Source organism: Canis lupus, chromosome 11 (assembly GCF_003254725.2).
Source record: "Canis lupus dingo isolate Sandy chromosome 11, ASM325472v2, whole genome shotgun sequence".
Taxonomy (NCBI): domain Eukaryota; kingdom Metazoa; phylum Chordata; class Mammalia; order Carnivora; family Canidae; genus Canis; species Canis lupus.
Window position 1 is genome coordinate 62,332,923 of NC_064253.1, and position 19,328 is coordinate 62,352,250.

Consider the following 19,328-nt stretch of genomic DNA (forward strand, 5'->3'; position numbering starts at 1 on the left):
CCCTGGGACCTGCAGGCGATGTGGCCGATCTTGTGGGAAGGTTTCTAAGAACCCAAACAAGTTGATTGGAATCATCGCTACTACTTTGGATGGATGTTTGTGTGTTGGTATTAATGTCACTTGTGTGCCTCCAGGCAGGAAACACCACAAAGAAGCCAACATCACCAAGAGTAGAGCCCCTCAGCCTGACTTGCTTGACATCCCTCCTCAGAATAACAGGGGATGACACTTTATCCACACTGTCTACTGCCATCGTGACACAGAACGGAATGGCCCAGCTACACCCTGGCAACCAAGATAGCGCCCCCATCTTTAATCCCCACGGGATGGCATTGTGTGGTTGCCATTACAGGACACCCATGTAGCTCCTGCTTCCTTGAAGTAATTCCTTCAGTTTCTCCTATTGTTCTCTGTCCTTCACTCAACAACCATCTATCGTTAGTTATTATGTGACAGGTGGAGTGTTCCATCACCAGCCCACCCACCAAGAGTTTAGCACACCCTAGCTACCCTTCAAAATAAAGGAGCCCACAGAGAAAGGTCTGGAATGAACAGGAAGAAAGGAGTGGCCCTCAAGAATGTTTCACACTCCCCTCCCCACCTACTTTTCTTTTTTTTTTATTTTTTATTTATTTATTTTTTTTTTTTATTTATGATAGTCACAGAGAGAGAGAGAGAGAGGCAGAGACATAGGCAGAAGGAGAAGCAGGCTCCATGCACCGGGAGCCCGATGTGGGATTCGATCCCGGGTCTCCAGGATCGCGCCCTGGGCCAAAGGCAGGCGCCAAACCGCTGCGCCACCCAGGGATCCCCCCACCTACTTTTCAAGTCAAATTCAAAATTCCCTCTTCTCATGTTGCAAGCTCACAATTTGAAAAGTAGCAATTTATCTTGCAGTAGGAATGGAAAACCTTATGGTAAATCTCCACATTGGCCTCCAGAGAGAACTGTGCCCTCTCCTAAGCAGGGTGCAGGAGGGCCATACAAAAGCAATCCAGTTAATCACTTGACATAGTCAAGTAGGAATCCTTGTATGAACATCCATTTCCAGTACATTCTCAATGTAAGCAAGTAGAATGGAAATGAATTTCCCCCTTTACACTGCGCTTCCATGACTTCTCTCCTCAACCACTGGCAACAGTTTTGTGTACGTTCTCTTAGCCTTCTCTCTTTACGTGTAAGGCTACACACACACACACACACACACACACGCATCTTATATCTAATTTTCATTATGTATAACATAAAATTTTCTATCCTAACCCTGTTTAAGTGCACAATTCAGTGACATTAGGTACATTCATGTTGTTGTGCAACCAGCACCACCATCTATCTCCAGAGCTCTTCCCATCCTGCAAATTGAAACTTTATATCCATTAAACCATACCTCCCCATTCCCCTCTCCACCAGCCCCTGGTGAGCATTGCTCAACTCTCAACCATTTCCACTGCTTCAATATCTCATATGTCTCCATTCATTTGAGCTAATATAATGGAACACCTTAGACTGGGGAGCTTATAAGCAACAGAAATTTATTCCTCATAGTTCTGGTGGTGGGTAGCCTAAGATCAAGATGGTGGCACATTAGGTATCTAGAGAGGGCCTGCTTCCTGGTTCATAGATGGCTGTGTTCTCCCTGTGCCCTCACACAGTGGAAGGGTCAAGGCAACTCTCTGGGGTCTTTTTTTTTTATAAGGGAACTAATCCCATCCATAAGGACTCCACCATCATGACCGAATCATCTCCCCAAGGACCCACTTCCAAACACCCTCACACCGGGGATTAGGTTTTGACATGTGAATTTAGGAGAGACACAAACATTGGTCTATAGCATCATGTAAGTGGAATCCTATAGTATTTGTCTTTTTGTGACTGGCTTATTTCACTTAGTGTAATGTCCTGGAGGTTTTCCTAGCATATGTCAGAATTTCTCTCCTTCTTAAGATTGCTTAAAAAAAAAAAAAAAAAAAAAAAAAAAAAGATTGCTTAATAGCTCATTATATTTCTATACTACACTTTGCTTATCCATTCACATAAAACTTTTAAATTAAAAAAAATGCAGTGGGACCACATTGCACATAATGTTCCGTGTCTTATTATTTTTTTTTTACTTAATGATGTCTTTTCCATGATAGTTTATGTAGATCTTTGCAATTTTTTTTTTAAGATTTCGTTTATTCATGAGAGACACACAGAGAGAGGCAGAGATACAGGTAGAAGGAGAAGCAGGCTCCCTACAGGGAGCCTGATGCGGGACTCAATCCCAGGACCCCGGGATTATGACATGAGCTGAAGGCAGACGCTCAACCACTGAGCCACCAAGGCGTCCCTTTGCAATTCTTTTTTAATGGTAGTCTATTACACTGTATAGATGTACCATGGTTTACTTAACCATCCTATTTTTGCTAGATATTTAGGGGGTATACAGTAAATGTTTTCAACAATCCTATTCTGAGTGTCCCGGAGCATACATATCGTGCCCACACACGTGCATTTTGTCAGATGCTTGGAAGAGAAATCCCAGATGCTGATGCAAGGTTATGCTTATTCTTACAACCGTCAAGTTGCAATTCAAAAAATCGTCATCATTTCTTCTGCCAGCAGTGTGTGAATTTGCATCCTTCCCCAAATTGTTGCCAATGTCTGGCATTGGCTTTCCATTGCTGTTCTAATATTCATTTTGCTGATTACTGGTAAAGTGGAGCATCTTTTAATTCTTTTGTTGACTGCCTGAATTCTGTGAACTGTCTGTTCCTATACTTTATACATTTTACTCACTTCATCCTAAAAACAACAACCGTGAGAGGGAGGCACAATTATTATCCCCATTTTTCAGAAAAATATCCAGAAATACAGAAGAATATCCAATAGCCAGAGAATGATAAAGTAATTCCCACTTGACACAATAAAACATAGTGATAAGAGTTTGGTCTCCAGAAACAGAATGTCCCTTCTTGGCTGTGTTACCTCTGACAAAGTATCCTCTCTGTGTTTCAGTCTTCTCTTGTGCAGAACAAATACTAGTAGTACCTATCTTATGGTACCTATCTTAGAAGGTTATTATGAAGATAAAATTAGACAAGCCCTGATAATGTTTGAGTAGCAGCTGACACATCATGGATGCTCGGTACATGCCAACTATTATTAATATTATTTAAAAAGCCATGCAGTTCTGGAGTAGCTTAGAAAATGTTTATGACACAATAACCAATGCAAATAATCCACTAAATACTTCATCTTCCATGATTGCAATTTTGTGAAAACCCTATCTGTTTTTTCATGGAAAAAGACTTGACAGAAATACACATATGTAAAAAGAATTTCTTTGTTAAGGCGAGGGGGTTATGTATAGCTTTTAAAATTCATTCTCTAATTAATAAGAAAGGGAGAGAAGAAAGGAAGGAAATAAATTCCAACTATGGACTTTATCCTTGAAGATGTGAAGGAGGTTCTCAAACACGCCCCCCAGACGAGGGCCTTGCCTCTAAAGAACACGACTTTGATGTGCCTAAGCCACGCTGAGCAGGCTTGCCACACTCTCTTCTCCTCGAAAGCTGTCTGGTGGCTTTGTCCCTCTGAATTACAAACACCAGTGCTTTGTCTGCTTGGTCATTCATCTACCCCCATTCGTTTAATATTTACAGACATCCTCCTATGTGCTAGACACCATTGTAGGCAATATATATATATATATATATATATATATATATATACACAATGGTGAACAAGGCAAGGATGGCCTTGGATCCTCATTTATAATAAGGAACTTAGCACTCTGGAAAATAGTATAGAGGTTCCTCAAGAAGTTAAAAATGGAACTATCTTAGGATCCAGTAATTGCACTACTAGGTATTTACCCAGAGGATGCAAAAATATTGATTTGAAGGGACGCATGCACCCTGATATTTATAGCAGCATTATCAATAGTAGCCAAACTATGGCAAGAACCCAAGTGTCCATCGACAGATGAATGGATAATGGATATATAATTACATACATACATACACTGAGTGGAATATTATTCAACCATCAAAAAAGAATGAAATCTTGCCACTTGCAGCAACGTGGATGGAGCTAGGGTGTATTATGCTAAGCGAAATAAGTCAGTCAGAGAAAGACAAATACCATATGATTCACTCATTTGTGTAATTTAAGAAACAAAACAGATGAGCATATGGGAAGGAGGAGGAAACAAACCATTAAGAGACTCATATCAATAGAGAACAAACTGAGAGTTGAGGGAGGGGGTGATATGCTGAGTGCTGGACACTAAGGGGGACACTTGTTTTGATGTCACTGGGTGTTATATGTAAGTGATAAGCCACTAAATTCTACTCCACTTCTTCCACCATTACACTATATGGTGACTAACTAGAATTTAAATAAAAATTTGAACAAAAAAATAATGAATTTAAGACAGTAAAGCAACAAATATCTGAATAAAAAAGATCAGATAATGTTATTCAGAGAATTAAAATGCAGGATTGTGAAAATGGCTGATGGTATAGCTACTTTGGATTGGTGGTCAAGGAAGGCTTCTCTGAAGAGGTGACACTTTCAGCTGATGGCAAAAAGGCACCAACATGGGAAGATCAGAAGAATATTCTGGAAAGTGGACAACATGTTCAAAGGCTCTCAGACAGAAAGTACTGGTGAGTGTGGAGGATGAAGGAAAGCTAGTGTGGCTGGAGCATGGTGGGTGAGGGTATAAGCAAGGTGAGATAGGTAAGATCAGTGAGGGAGGGCAAGGATTTTGAATTTTATTCAAAGGAAGATGGGAAGTCACTGAAAGGTTTTTTTTTTTATAAATTTATTTTTTATTGGTGTTCAATTTGCCAACATATAGAATAACACCCAGTGCTCATCCCATCAAAGGTTTTTTAAATAAGAAATTGATTTGGTCTGATTTATGTCTTTAGAAAGATCCTCTGGCTGCTTCGTGGCACACGGATTGCAGGGAGATTGGGAGCAGAGAGGCTAGTTTGAAGGGCACTGCAGTGATCTAGGCAAGGGGTTCTCAGGGATTAGGGTGTTGGCAGTGGAGGAGAGAGATGGATGTTGGGGTATCTTTTGGAGGTAGAGGTTCCAGGACTTGCTGACAGCAAGAGAAACAGAAGAGTCAAAGACAATTGGATTTTTGGCTTGGGTGATTGGATACTGTTTACTTTGATGGGGATAACGGAGGGAGAATTTGTTTTTTCAGGAAAAAAAATAATAATCTCATTAACCATCTAAGTGGAAATATCAAAGTTGGTTATGTGAGTCTGGATCTCCAGAGAGAAGTCAGGGTGAGCATCACAGGTTTGGAAACCTCCATACACCAATGGTATTTAACTCAGGAGATAAGTGGGATCACCCAAGACAGAGTGTAGATGGAAAAGAGAAAAAGCCAGGAGGTGCGCCTGGCTGGCTCAGTCGGTGGAACACGTGACTCTTGATCTCAGGGGTGTGAGTTTGAGCCCCACATTGGGTGTAGAGACTACTTAAAGATAAAATCTTTTTTTTTTTAAATATTTTATTTATTTATTTAGGATAGTCACAGAGAGAGAGAGAGAGAGGCAGAGACACAGGCAGAGGGAGAAGCAGGCTCCATGCACCGGGAGCCTGACGTGGGATTCGATCCTGGGTCTCCAGGATCGCGCCCTGGGCCAAAGGCAGGCGCCAAACCGCTGCGCCACCCAGGGATCCCAAAGATAAAATCTTTAAAGAAAGAAAGAAGAAAGAAAGAAGAAAGAAGAAAGAAAGAAAGAAAGAAAGAAAGAAAGAAAGAAAGAAAGAAAGAAAAGAAAGAAAGAAAGAAAGAGCAAGCCTTGAGTTTTTTGAAGTTGAGAAATTTAATAGAAAATGGATAATCTGAAAAGGACACTTGAGGAGGAGCAGCCAGTGAAGTAGGAGGACTGTCAGCAAGTAAGAGTGTGCAAAAGCCAAGAGAAGAAAGTGTTCCAAGAAGGAAGGCACAGGTCAGCTGGGTTAAATGTCACTAAGACATCGAGTGAGATGAGGACTAAGGAAACAGGAGGTTCTGGCAACAGGGAGGTCATTGGATTTCACTGCAGACATGATGATCATGGAAGGCAGGCCAACTTGGGAGCCAGTAGGATTGGGTTTGAATTTTAGTTCCGCCACCTACTAACTGTGTGACTTCAGACATGTCACTTCACTTGTCTGTAAATTTGGATAATGACATTGACCTGATGGGATTGTTGTAAAGTGTCAGTGAGACCAAGTCTATGACATTGCATAGCATGCAATACATATTGGTTCCCATTTTTTTTTTAATTTTAAAGATTTTACTTATTTGAGAGAGAGCGTGAGAGAGCATAAGCAGGGGGAGTGACAGGCAGAGGGAGAGGGAGAAGCAGACGCCCCCGTGAGCAGGGAGCCCAATGCAGGCCTCGATCCCAGGACCCTGGGATCATGACCTGACCCGAAGGCAGATGTTTAACCGACTGAGCCGCCCAGGAGCCCTGGATCCCAGTTTTTAGGCAGCTGTAGAAAGACAGGGAACTTGGGACAGCCCCAGGGAAGAGGCCTTGGTGTCCTCAGTTTCTGGTTTTGAAACCTCCACGGTGCTTGTTTTCAAATACAAGCAAAGAGTTATTGATCCAGAGGCCAGAAAGTTTGGGCGGCTGGCTCTTTCCAAGAGGGAAACGAGGGCAGCTTTCTCTTGCATCCCAGGCTGAGCCCTTAGCCTCTTGGCATGGCCTCAGTCATCTTCCCTAATGAAATTCCAAGCCACATGTTTTCATACCACTCGGTCCCTGTCCTGGACTGAGCAGGATGGATTGAGGCAAAAGGGTGGCTGACTTGTTGCCTAAAACTTTGAATGGTAGAGTCGGGGCAAAACCAGTATTGGGGGTAATGCTCCTGTCACTCGGACAAGTTTCCAGGACGTATATGAAGTTTCAGACCCTGTGGTAAGAGGGTTTCAGACCCATAGTCCCACCAGCCCCTGCACAGAGACAAGTGGATCAGATTCAACAGGGGAGCCCATTTCAGGACCGCATTTGCGCTTTCTTCCTGACTATAGGGTAGAAAATGGCCAGGATGAGTGCTCAGTTTCCACCCGCCAGGGAGCAGGAGTTGGGGTCAGTGCTCATCCTAAATGGTCAGGTCTGGAGGCACCCAGTTCTTATTCCCAGGAATTACTGGGAAATGCCAGGATCTGAGCAGAGTTATAATGAGTGAGTGCCTAGGATAGGAAGGGTAATACGGGCCATACATGCAGCCACTCTACAGCCCTTGGTCCTCGGCACACACTGCTCCTCCGTCACAGCTCGCTCCTACGAAACCTAACTTAGCCTCTACTCTAACCCAAACCTAGACATGTTCTCAGCGTAGAGCTCCATGGCCACCACAAGCAGTACTTTGGCCTTGGCCTATAATCAGACCATAAATGTTCTCGAACCAGGACAGTTTTGCTAATTGAACCAGTGCCCAAGTAGCTTTTTGATAACCTGAGGAGAGGAGTGCTCTGCAGGGTTTGGGTAGTACCTGTAGCACTTGACCATCACCTTCAATCCTTCATTGTACGCAACTGACTTCAGGAGATGATGGAATTTTGGAACTGAACCCTCACGGGCATCGAAGAGCCGTTCTTTTCAGATGTTTTCATCTTGGCAAATGCAGACTCTGACTCAGTGGGTCTAGAGTGGGAGCTGAGATTGTGCATCGCGAACAAGCTCCCAGGTGGCATCGACACAACGGAATGATCTACGGTCTACACTTTGAGTAGCGAGGGAATTGACCACGTTAGGCAATGACTCACCAGAGAGGAGAGGAAGATTTCAGACAAACAGGAACCGCACAGGGCTCACAGTGTTCTAGAGAAAACTTGGCAAGATCGTGCGGCCACCTGGACAAGCAATCCGGGATGAGGTAAGTCGGCCACGCGCACTCATCTTAGGAAATGTATGAGGAGCTTAAGGAGGATTCGCTCTCCAGGCTTCCATTGCCTTGTGTGCAGGGGCCGCTCGTGAGCAGAGGCGAGTGATGGCAGCTGGGCACCTTGCCTTGTCACTTGGGCAGAGACGAGGTGAGCGGGCTGCCAGGGGGTTTCTTGGAGTTACTGGGGATCAGGATGGGATGAGGAGAAAGCACGGTATCCCAAGAGCAGAGGAAGTGGCCAGGGGCTCTGCCCTTGACATTGGTAGCTGCACCTTTTGTCAGGGCCAGAGGGAGTCTTGGAGCGTAAGCAACCAACCAGAGATCATCTCTGTAGCTCATTTCTTCGCCTTCTCCCTCAGTGTCTGCAGGAAATGCTCGTCCGAGCAGCTGGGTCCAGTGAAGATGGTTTGTTTGCTGGCTCTTTCGAATGTGTCTCATATTGGGTACAACGCTGGCTAGACTCAAGGCGCATCCAGATAAGTGGCTGCTGAAGTTGCAATTGGCTATGAAACAGGGCACGGGGGTGCCTGGGGGGCTCAGTGGTTGAGCATCTGCCCTTGGCTCAGGTCATGATCCCGGGGTCCTGAGATCAAGTCCCCATCAGGCTCCCCAAAGAGATCCTGCCTATGTCTGCCTCTGCCTATGTCTCTGCCTCTCTCTGTGTCTCTCATGAATAAATAAATAAAATATTTTTTTGGAAGAAAGAAAGAAGAAAGAAAGAAAGAAAGAAAGAAAGAAAGAAAGAAAGAAAGAAAGAAAGAAAGAAAGAAAGAAAGAAAGAAAAGAAAGAAAGAAAGAAAGAAAGAAAGAAAGAGAAAGAAAGAAAGAAAGAAAGAAAGAAAGAAAGAAAGAAAGAAAGAAAGAAAGAAAGAAAGAAAGAAAGAAAGAAAGAAAGAAAGAAAGAAAGAAAGAAAGGAGCCACAGAGGAATGCTGGGGGATGGCCACCACCACCAGACACAGGTCTTCTTGAGAAACTCCATGCTAAGTGTACCGATGTGCCACACCAGGCAGCCCTAGTGTGATGGAAAACGTGTTGCTTTGAATTCGAATCTCTTAACACCTCTGGATGTTGGACAAATTACCTGATTTCTCTGAATCTTGTTTTCCTCATTGGCAAAATATGATCTCCTCACAGAATGTCAGGATTAAATGAGGCAATGAATAGATACGTGCTAAAGGCAAGACCCGCCTTGTCCCAAGCACTCACGCAGGGGACTTCCCTTCCCAGCTGCACTCCTAACAACACAGCCTCTTCTGCCCATGAGGAGCTGGGCAGGGATGCTGCTGACCCCACCTGGTCTCTGCTGGCCCAGCTTCCTCTTCCACCCCTTTGGCAGCACGCCACCAGGAAACACATGCTTCTCTTCAATCATAAAAGAAAAACATGAGGGTTTAATGAACCACTGGATTCGGAAATATCGAGGCTGACCATACATCACAGTGAATCCAGAAGAGTTCCAGTTTATACCTGACGTCCTGTCCTCTTTGGCAACATAAGGCTCTCAAGGGTCCCAGTTTGAGTGATAAAGTATAAACTCTAAGGGGCTCTGCGAATACTAGACACTGTACCTTGTGTCTGTAGGCGGAGGCCACTGCTGCTACCTGTACATTAGGATTGGAGACACAGAGCCGAAATCGTTCTTTCCACTCTTTATTTGACCAGCCCCCCTTATTCCTAACCTTGTCTTTGGGGTGGAGGGGGAGGGACAAAAGGAAACCCGAGGAGTTCTGATGATTTGCGAGAGCCACAGGAGCAAGAAAGTCTCCCTGGCCAGGAGAGTACCCTCCTAGCTCCCCTTCCACCCATGCCCACCGTCAGCCTCCAGGCTCCCTTCCAGCCCCACCCAAGGCCAGTGACTCACTCCCATTCAGGCCTAGACCTGTGCCCAAACAGTTTGTGAAGAATCTCCACTCGCCCTCTGCCAGTGAGGGTGGCAAATATTTTCCTGAGAATGTGAAACCCACATGGGCTCTGGGGAGGCCAGAGCTCAGCTGGGCCGTCTGCATTGCTCAAACATCGCTCTTCTTTCTTCTCTCCTCCTCCTCCTTCCTAATCTCCTCCTCTTCCTCCTCTCCCTCCTCTTTCTTCTCCTTCTTCTTCTTCTTCTTCTTCTTCTTCTTCTTCTTCTTCTTCTTCTTCTTCTTCTTCTTCTTCTTCTTCCTCTTCTTCTTCTTCCTCTCTCTCTCTGGCCTTTTATGGGAGCTATACTGAAATTGGACAATGCTCTGGAATAATTGGGTCAAGTCAGCCATATGTGAGGAGGAGGAGGAGACGACTGTGTAGGTGACTGTGGATTAGGCAGATACAGCATTAGCCAAACAGGAAAATCTGGAACATCCATGTGCTGACTATCCAACGACCCCTCACTTACTGGGTCAAGGACCGCTCCACTCAGAAAGCCTTCACCACCAGGTCTCTAGCCTTCAGGCTCATCTCCCCAAGTGCCTACACACGCACCCTAGTCTTGAGTCACACTGGACTTTGTGGTGTCCCCTGAACATGTCTACGATTCATGCCTCTGGGCCTTTATCTACCCATGCTGTGCCTTCTCCTGGCAGTGCTCTCTCCCCTCTTCATAGCTCTGAAAACTCCTATCCCAGCACCTGCTTCCCTGAGAAGGTTTCCCCAAGCAGAATTGGTTTCCTTCTTCCCTCTCCTCCTGAAGCACAGCGCTTGTATTCCCATCCATGCTGCAGAGACCTGCCTCCCAACTTGTTCGACTGTTAGCTTCTCAAGCGAGGGACCTTGTCTCACTCAGCGTTGCATTTCCAGGGCCTGTCACCATCTTTGGCTCACATGAGGAGCCTAGTAAGTGTATGTCAAAAGGATGGATGAATGAATGAATGAGTAATGGCAAGAGCGTTGGCTGTGGGGGTCAGGACAGCTTGATTGGTGTCCTAGCTCTGCCAGCGACCACTGTGTGATCTTGGCCTTGGCCAAGTCCCTCAACCTCAGATGCCTCACCAATCAGATAGTAAGAATACACGTCTACACCACCTACCTCGTAGGGCTGCAGTGAGGGCCCAATGACATAAAGAATGGGGAAGCACCTTACAAGGTAGAGGGGAGATACCAGCACTCCAACACCATAAAATCTACTCCATTAATTGAGCTTCAAAGTCCTCACTTCCTAGCGAGGTGAGTGCTGGAAAAAGAGGCCTTGAGTCTCTGAATTCTCCAAGAAACTGTCAGCAGAAGTATCTTTCAGTGCAAACACAAAGACAGATGGATGTGCTTATATGGAAATGTGTTTTTAACAAATATAACATGAGAATGGAATTCTTTTTTCCCCACATCAAGCCTTGATAGCTAATTAATTCCACCTGGAGGAGAGCGCCAGGCGTTGGGCAAGGAAGAGTCCTTATTCCATGTTTGGGAAAGAATTTACAGTAGCTATCTCATGGGGATCTGGGGAAAGGCGATGGATAAACCAAGTCATTGGTTTTGAAGGATCTCGAAGATTATTTAGCCTGACCTCATCGCTTCACAGGCAACCCAGAGAGGGGACACGATTAGGGTAAGACACGGGAAATTGGCAGAACCGGGCATGGCCTCCACTGCTTTTTCTCCTACGTAGCCAATTCTGCTGACCCCAGATCAGGATGACATCTCTTAGAGTCCATTGATGGTTGTTAGACCAGCCTGCGGACAACATTAATGATCCGAGGAAACACTCTTCACAGTAGACTTCATTTTCCTCACGGCAAATATTGGGCCCAAACGAATGCTTTCAAGTTGATGACCCTCGATGCCCTCTTGCCTTCTCCCTAATAATCTCCATTTTGTTAGGTCCCACATAGTTTTGATACATTTTTCCCTTCGATATGCCTTTACTGTGTGGAGTGCCTGAGCAGATGCTGAGCGCTGTGCTGGACTTTGTGCCAGTGAGACATAGGGTTCAAACTGCAATGAAGGGTGCTGTGGACTGGTTCCATGGCAACCTGGGTTCCCACTCCCTGACTCGACCACCAACTTGCTGTGGCACCTTGACAAGGCATTTCCATCCTCTGAACCTCCATTTTCAAATCCATGGAATAAGGCTGAATTTCCTCCCTGATTTTGGATCTATGAGATGAACAGGGATTCTTGATGCCCCCCTGGTGAACAGGATATTGTGTTCAGGTTTTTTTTTTTTTTTTTAAACTCAGATGTCATCCCTAATTCAGGCTAGGGGCACATGGGAGGTGGGGCCAGAGATGACGGTCTTCAAAATATTTCAGTGATATGTTAGGCAAAATTTCAGCTTCAGCTGGGAGCCAAGTCTGGCCAGTTGTTCTCTCTTCTCTGTTTTGCTCTCTAGGATACTGAGGGATAAGAACCCTTAGCCTTAGCCACAGTCTTAAATCTTTTGTTTACTATTACTTTGTTATTATTTATTTCCCCTTTGATGTTCTTGACTTTGTTCCCCCCTTGTCCCCTGGCCATCACATCAACACCTATAATTTCAACTACCACTTAGATGCTGAGGGTCCTCAAACTATTCTTCCGATCCAGGGCAGGACCATATGCTCTTTCCTTTAGGCATCGCCCATAAACTTTAGACTCTGCATTCAATATCTCCTCCTGAGTGCCTTACAGCCCCACCACATTCAACGTCTCCTCCCCTCCCTGTTACTTCTCTCCCTTCCCCTTCTTGGTGATGATGCTGTATCAACCAGTTAACCAACCAGAGCTCTGTAAATCATCCTGATGCCTCCCTTGTCCTGCCTATCCCAGCCAACTCCTTCCTTAATCTAGTTCATGACCTTCTTTTCCTATTTCCAGTTCTTTTGCCCTGATTTTGTATCCAAGAATATGTTTACTAATTATGCTTCTGGACTTGAGAGAAGACAAAGGGATCAGTGGAACTCACCATCTCCATCCTGCTCTCTATTTTTGCTCATCATTTTTTACCTGGACCACTGTATCCATGCTAAGAGAAGTGGTCTCATCCTTGCTCACGGACTAGAATCACCTGGACAGATAAGGCAATATTATCTCTCACCTTATTATCTCTCACCTGGATCACTGTGTCAGCCTCTTAACCTGCCCTCTTGCTTCTTCATTAGCACCTCTTCTTCCAATCTATCCTCCATGTTGTAGCCACGAGCAGTAGCTTTCATCCTTGATGTAACTGGGATCACTTGGGATGCCTGGGTTTCACCCCCAGAAACTCTAATGTAATTGGTCTGGGGTGTGACTCAGTATGGAGAGTCTAAAACGTTCCTCAGTTGATTCTAAAGTCAAGGGTTGAGCGCTACTGTGCTAAAATAATTTCCTGAAACTACTTACACGGTGAAGTGTAAATCCTATAACTGTCATTACCTAACATTCCCAGGCAGACCCCAGCCTCCCTCATCTATTGCCTTATCTGTCCAGGTGATTCTAGTCCGTGAGCAAGGATGAGACCACTTCTCTTAGCATGGATGCAGTGGTCCAGGTAAAAAATGATGAGCAAAAATAGAGAGCAGGATGGAGATGGTGAGTTCCACTGATCCCTTTGTCCTCTCTCAAGCCCAGAAGCATAATTAGTAAACATATTCTTGGATACAAAATCTGATACACCTTCCCCCAGTTCCTCTTCATTGTACAACCTTCTAGCATGAGACTGAATTTGGCTAAGCAAGTAAAACAAGGTAACTATTATCCTGGTGAAAGGGAGGGTGGGAAGGGACAGCCTGATACCAGAGAGGCCCCTAGCAAACTATTGTGCATACATGCTAAGTCCCAAAGATGGTATAAAACAGTTCTTTGCTTTCCTTTGGAATAGTCACCACCCGCCCTCCCCGCTCTAAATCCACTTAAGCTAGACTTCAAAGCTTTCCTCTCTGCCCTTTTCTTTACATGAAACAGTCCTCTTCATTTTTTGTTTGTCTGTTAATGTCTTTGCCTCCCCCAAACCCACCCCCACCTCAGGTTCTGCTTCTCCTTTTCTTCATTCTAATTCATGCTCAGCCAATTGAGTGCATCTAGTTTCCCCTTGACGGAGCTGATGGAAGTGAAGTTTAGGAACCGCTGGAATCCAGTTCTGTAGGACTCCACAGTCCATGTTCTTTCCACTGTACCAAACATCCTTTAATAACTTTTGTTTCTTGATAAATCAAGTCTTTTCCAAGAGCAATCTAATCTGAACAGAATGAGGTCAGAAAGCAGATGTGACCTCAGGAGTGAGCATTTCCAAAGTCTTGTGTTTTCCAGATTAACGTTCTGCAATGAAGGGTCACAGTTCTCATGGGACTTCCTAGAGGAGCATTTGGAGGTGGCATAGGGAAGTAGAAAGTGTAGGGGTAGGAATCAGTAAAACTGCAGGAGTCTTGAATAACAGGTTAGATGAACTTGAGAAAGTCACTTACCCTCATTTTTCTTGTCAGTAACTGAGAATAATGTATTTGCTTTTGTTTGGCTTACTGTGACGATCTTATGAAAGAATATCTGAGGAAGTGCTTTTAAAGCTGTACAGAACTCTGAATACACGAGGGATTGTTATTCTGCATGCAAATACAAACAATTGATGCGTGGAAGTGAATCATGGAATAGATGCATTAATTTGAAATGGCAAAACCAACCAGGCATCGAATTCATCAAGTGGTTATATGGTTTTCTAACAAGGGATCATAATTTGTCCTGGGATATTAAAAAAAAACTCTTATAAAACAATACTGTGCAAGATGTAACATATTGAAGATTAAGATGTATGGGCATGGTACGCAGATTTAGAACACACTGGCTGTTTTGCAATTTGAAAATCGAAAACCAAATTTTGGGAAGAAATGCTTCTGTCCCCGCCAAGCAGCATAGCCAGAGACAGAATCCAAGGGAGAAGGCCCCATGGTACTTCTAGAATCTAATCTGGGTTAGCACAGCTACATGTCCACAGAGTAAGGACATGTGAGGAGAGAACAGACTGAGCTTCTGAAGGACCATTCCAGGGCCAGCAGCTCCCTCACATCTGTCCATCGTGGCCATGTAGGGATCCGACTGAGTACACCAGATTTTCTGATTTTTCAGGAAAAGCTGGAATTGTAGGCTTTTGTTTGTGCATGTATATGAAATTTCCATTTTTGAATGTTGCCAGTGGAACAAATTTAAAATACTAGGTGGGCCGGGCCAAACCAAACAGATGAGCTGATTGGAGTTGGCCCAGGGGCCACCCACCTATAACTTAACTTCTGCTCTGGGCCAACTGGCCACCCATTAGAACTACATCATGGAGGCTTTAGAAATCTCACTGCTCAGGACTTATCCTGAGCCAATGAAGTCAGAATTTCTGAGGATAAGACTTAAATATGTATGTAAGTTATAGCTGACCAAGTGATTCTAGTTTCCAGCCAAGTTTGAGAACCAGTGCTTAAGAGCCTTGCTACTTAAAATCTAGTCTTCACCCTGGGAACTGATATTGATGAAAGAAGCTGAAGAAGACACATATAAATGTAAAGATATTTCATAGTCATGGATCGGAATAATTAGTTGTTAAAAAGTCCATATTACCCAAGTTTATAGATTCAATCATTATCAAAAATCTAATGACAAGGATGCCTGGGTGGCTCAGCAGTTTAGCGCCTACCTTCAGCCCGGGGTGTGATCCTGGAGACCCAGGATCAAGTCCCACATCGGGCCCCCTGCATGGAGCCTGCTTCTTCCTCTGACTGTGTCTCTGCCTTTCTCTCTCTCTCTCTCTCATGAATAAATAAATAAAATCTAAAAAAAAAAAAAATCTAATGACACTTCCACAGAAATAGAACAAACGATTCTAAAATTTGAATGGAACCACAAAAGACCCTGAATAGCCAAAGCCATCTTGAGAAAGAAGAACAAAGCTGGACGCATCACACTTCCTGATTTCAAACTATACTATAAAACTATAGTCAGTAATACTATGGAGTGGCATAAAAAATAGACACATAGACCAAGGGAATAGGAACCAAGAAAAATCCCCACACATACACAGGCACCTAATATTCAACAAGAGAGCCAAGAATACTCAATGAGGGGAAGGATGCTGTCTTTAATAAATAATATTTAGAAAACTGGATATCCACATGCAAAAGAATGAAACTGGACCTCTCTCTTATACCACTCACACAGATTAGCTCAAGATGGGTTAAGGGCTTAACGATAAGACCTGAGACCATGAAAGTCCTGAAAGAAAACATACAGAAAAAGTTCCTTGACATGGATGGGTCTTGCCAATGATTTTCTGGACATCACACCAAAAGCAGAAGCAACAAAAATAGACGAGTGGGAGTACATCAAACTAAAAAACTATAAAAAAAAATCAACAAGATGAAAGAGTAACCTATGGAATAGAAGAACATATTTGCAAATTATGTATCTAGTATGGAGTGAGTATCCTAAATATATAAGGAATGTACAAACTCCACAGCAAAGCAAACAATAACCACTCACACACAACTTGATTAAAATAGGCAGAAGACCTGAATAAACATTTTTTTTCAAAAATATATACAGATGATTAACATGTACACAAAAAGGTGCTCAACATCACTAACCATCCAGGAAATGCAAATAAGACCAAAATGAGTTGTCGCCTTACACCTGTTAAGGTAGCTATTATCAGAAAGACAAGAGATAATAAATGCTGGCAAGGATGTGGAGGATGGGAACTCTCGTGCACTGTTGGTGGGAATGTAAATTAGTGTAAATTGGAAAACAGTATGGAGCTTCCTCAAAAAATTAAAAATAGAGCTACTGTGTTATCCAGTAATCCCACTTCTATGGATAGAGCTGAAAGAAATGAAATCAGAACCTCAAAGAGCTATCTGCACCGCCCTCCCATGTTCATGGCAGCATTTGCAATAGCCCAGACATGGAAACAACCTAAGTGTCTGTCAATGGATGCATTGACAAGTGTACACACACACACACACACACACACTCACGAAAATTATTCGGTCATAAAAAGAAGGAAAATCTTACCATTTGCAACATGGATGGACCTGGAGGGCGTTATGCTAAGTGAAATTAAACAAAGAAAGATAAATGTATGATCTCATTTATATATGGAATCTAAAAAAAAAAAAAAAAAAAGTAACTATGTGAGGTCCCGGATGTGTTAACCAATGTTACGTGGTAATCCCTTCATGGTATAGATGTATATCAAATCATCACATCAAGTTTTGAAAATGAGCTAGACTAAATTAAATCTTGGGGTGCATGTGGGGGTGGTAACAGTATGAGAAAATACACGATGTCTTCCATGGAGAGGCTGCTCCTACTGTCTGATCTGAGCCTACCTACACCTTCTGGTAACTTTTTTTTGCCACCTGGAAGGCTAGTCCTCTGCACTAGCTTGTGGCATGTTTCTCCGTCATCAGTTGGTTGCATAATCCTGTGGGAGCCACATGCTCTCCAAAAGGGTTTGAATCTCAGCCTTGGAAGGAGGAGAGGAGAGTGAGGGGGGTCTCCTTCTAAGTCTTGAAATTCCTTGTCCACTGTGCTTCGGAGGCAGTAGCGGCTCTCTGCACTTGCTACTTCTGCATCTTTTATTCCTTTTACTAATTAACCATAGTTCACAAGTTAAAAGTTCTTTATGGGGCACCTGGGTGGCTCAGTGGTTGAGCATCTGCCTTCAGCTCAGGTCATGATTCCGGAGTCCTGGGATCAAGTCCCACATCAGGCTCCCCACAAGGAGCCTACTTCTCCCTCTGCCTCTGTGTCTCTGCCTCTCCTTGTGTGTCTCTCATGAATAAATAAATAAAATATTTTTTAAAAAGTCCTTTATAATTATATAGATACCTCGAGTAGTCAACTCCATAGAGACAGAAGGTGAAAAAGTGGTTGCCAGGAGCTGAGAGGGGGAGTAGAGAGCAGAGACTATTTAATGGGGACAGTTACGGGTTGGAAGGATGACTTAGTTCTGGAGAGGGCCGGTGGTGATGGTTGCACAACAGTGTAGATGTACTTAGTGCCGTGGAACTGTGCACTTAAACATGGTTAAATTGGCAAATTTTATGTTGTGTATATTTTACCACAATAAAAAACATGTTCTTTATATTCCATTTCCAAATTATAGGTGTGATTCTGTCTCCTGGTTGGACCTTGGCTGATACTTGGGGGCACAGCAGCAGCCTCCCCAGTGGCTTCTCCTCCTTCTGGCCTCCGACCTTGATGTCTCTGTCCCCCAGCAGCAAGATCCACATTCCTGATGAAGCCCTGGTCCCACCTGGGGCTTCTCCCACACCCTGAATCCCACTCCTAGGCTTCTCCTTGCTGAGGGAGTGAGGCCCTAACTTCTGAGAGAAGCATCGAGGCCTTGGCGATCAGATGCCATCTCGCCTTGCAGACCTCTGCTCCTGGTACTCTCCGTCACGTTCTCTTGTTCACTCAGCCAGGTGGTACCCTGCTCTCTGTTCTGCTCACACTCTCTTTGACTTCTCTGCATTTGCTCATGTAGTTCCTTCCCTCTAGAATCCCTTCCACCCCTCCTTCTATCCTTGTACTGCCACATGTGTAAAGCTTAAATATGCTGCAAGACCGTCCTCCAGCTCCTGGCAGGAAACATTCATCCCTCACAATATATTGGGTGCATCACCACGTTATCCTTACATACCTTGTGATGCGATGCTGTACATAACTTCCTTGCAGTGGTCTAGAGGTTTCTTGAGACTGAATCCATATTAAATCCATATTAAGGGGATCCCTGGGTGGCGCAGCGGTTTGGCGCCTGCCTTTGGCCCAGGGCGCGATCCTGGAGACCCGGGATCGAGTCCCACGTCGGGCTCCCGGTGCATGGAGCCTGCTTCTCCCTCTGCCTGTGTCTCTGCCTCTCTCTCTCTCTGTGACTATCATAAATAAATAATAAAAAAAAAGAAAAAGAAAAAAAATCCATATTAAATCCAAATATTAAAATAATATTTGTATTATTCTATGGGGTTCCTGCTGGCTGAGTTGGTGAAGCATGCAACTCCTGATCTCAAGACTGTAATCTTGAGCCCCATGTTGGGTATCGAGGTTACTTAAAGATAATTTCTTTTTTTCTTTTTTTTTTAAAGATAATTTCTTAAGAAAAATAAGACAAAGGTTGCCTGGGTGTCTCAATTGGTTAAGTGTCTTCCTTCAGGTCAGGTCATGGTCCCGGGGTCCTGGGATTGATCCCTGCATCAAGCTCCCTACTCCGTGGGGAGCCTGAAAATAAGATAAAATAAGTTTTATATTCCTTTAAAGCATCTAAGACAGTGCCTTGCATGTAACAGGCATTCAGTTAAAAATTGTTTAAAGAGAGAGGAAGGAAGGAAGGAAGGAAGGAAGGAAGGAAGGAAGGAAGGAAGGAAGTTAGTTCAAAAACTATATGCACTTTTGTACTCTTTTTGTTTTTTTGTTCTAGGGCAGACATGGCCAGACAGCATTAGCCTTGCTTCTCTGTCTAATCAATTAGAAGTGGTTGCTTGAAGTGCTGTGTGGAGATAGAAAAAGCCACATCAAGCCTTGGGGAAAAAGAGT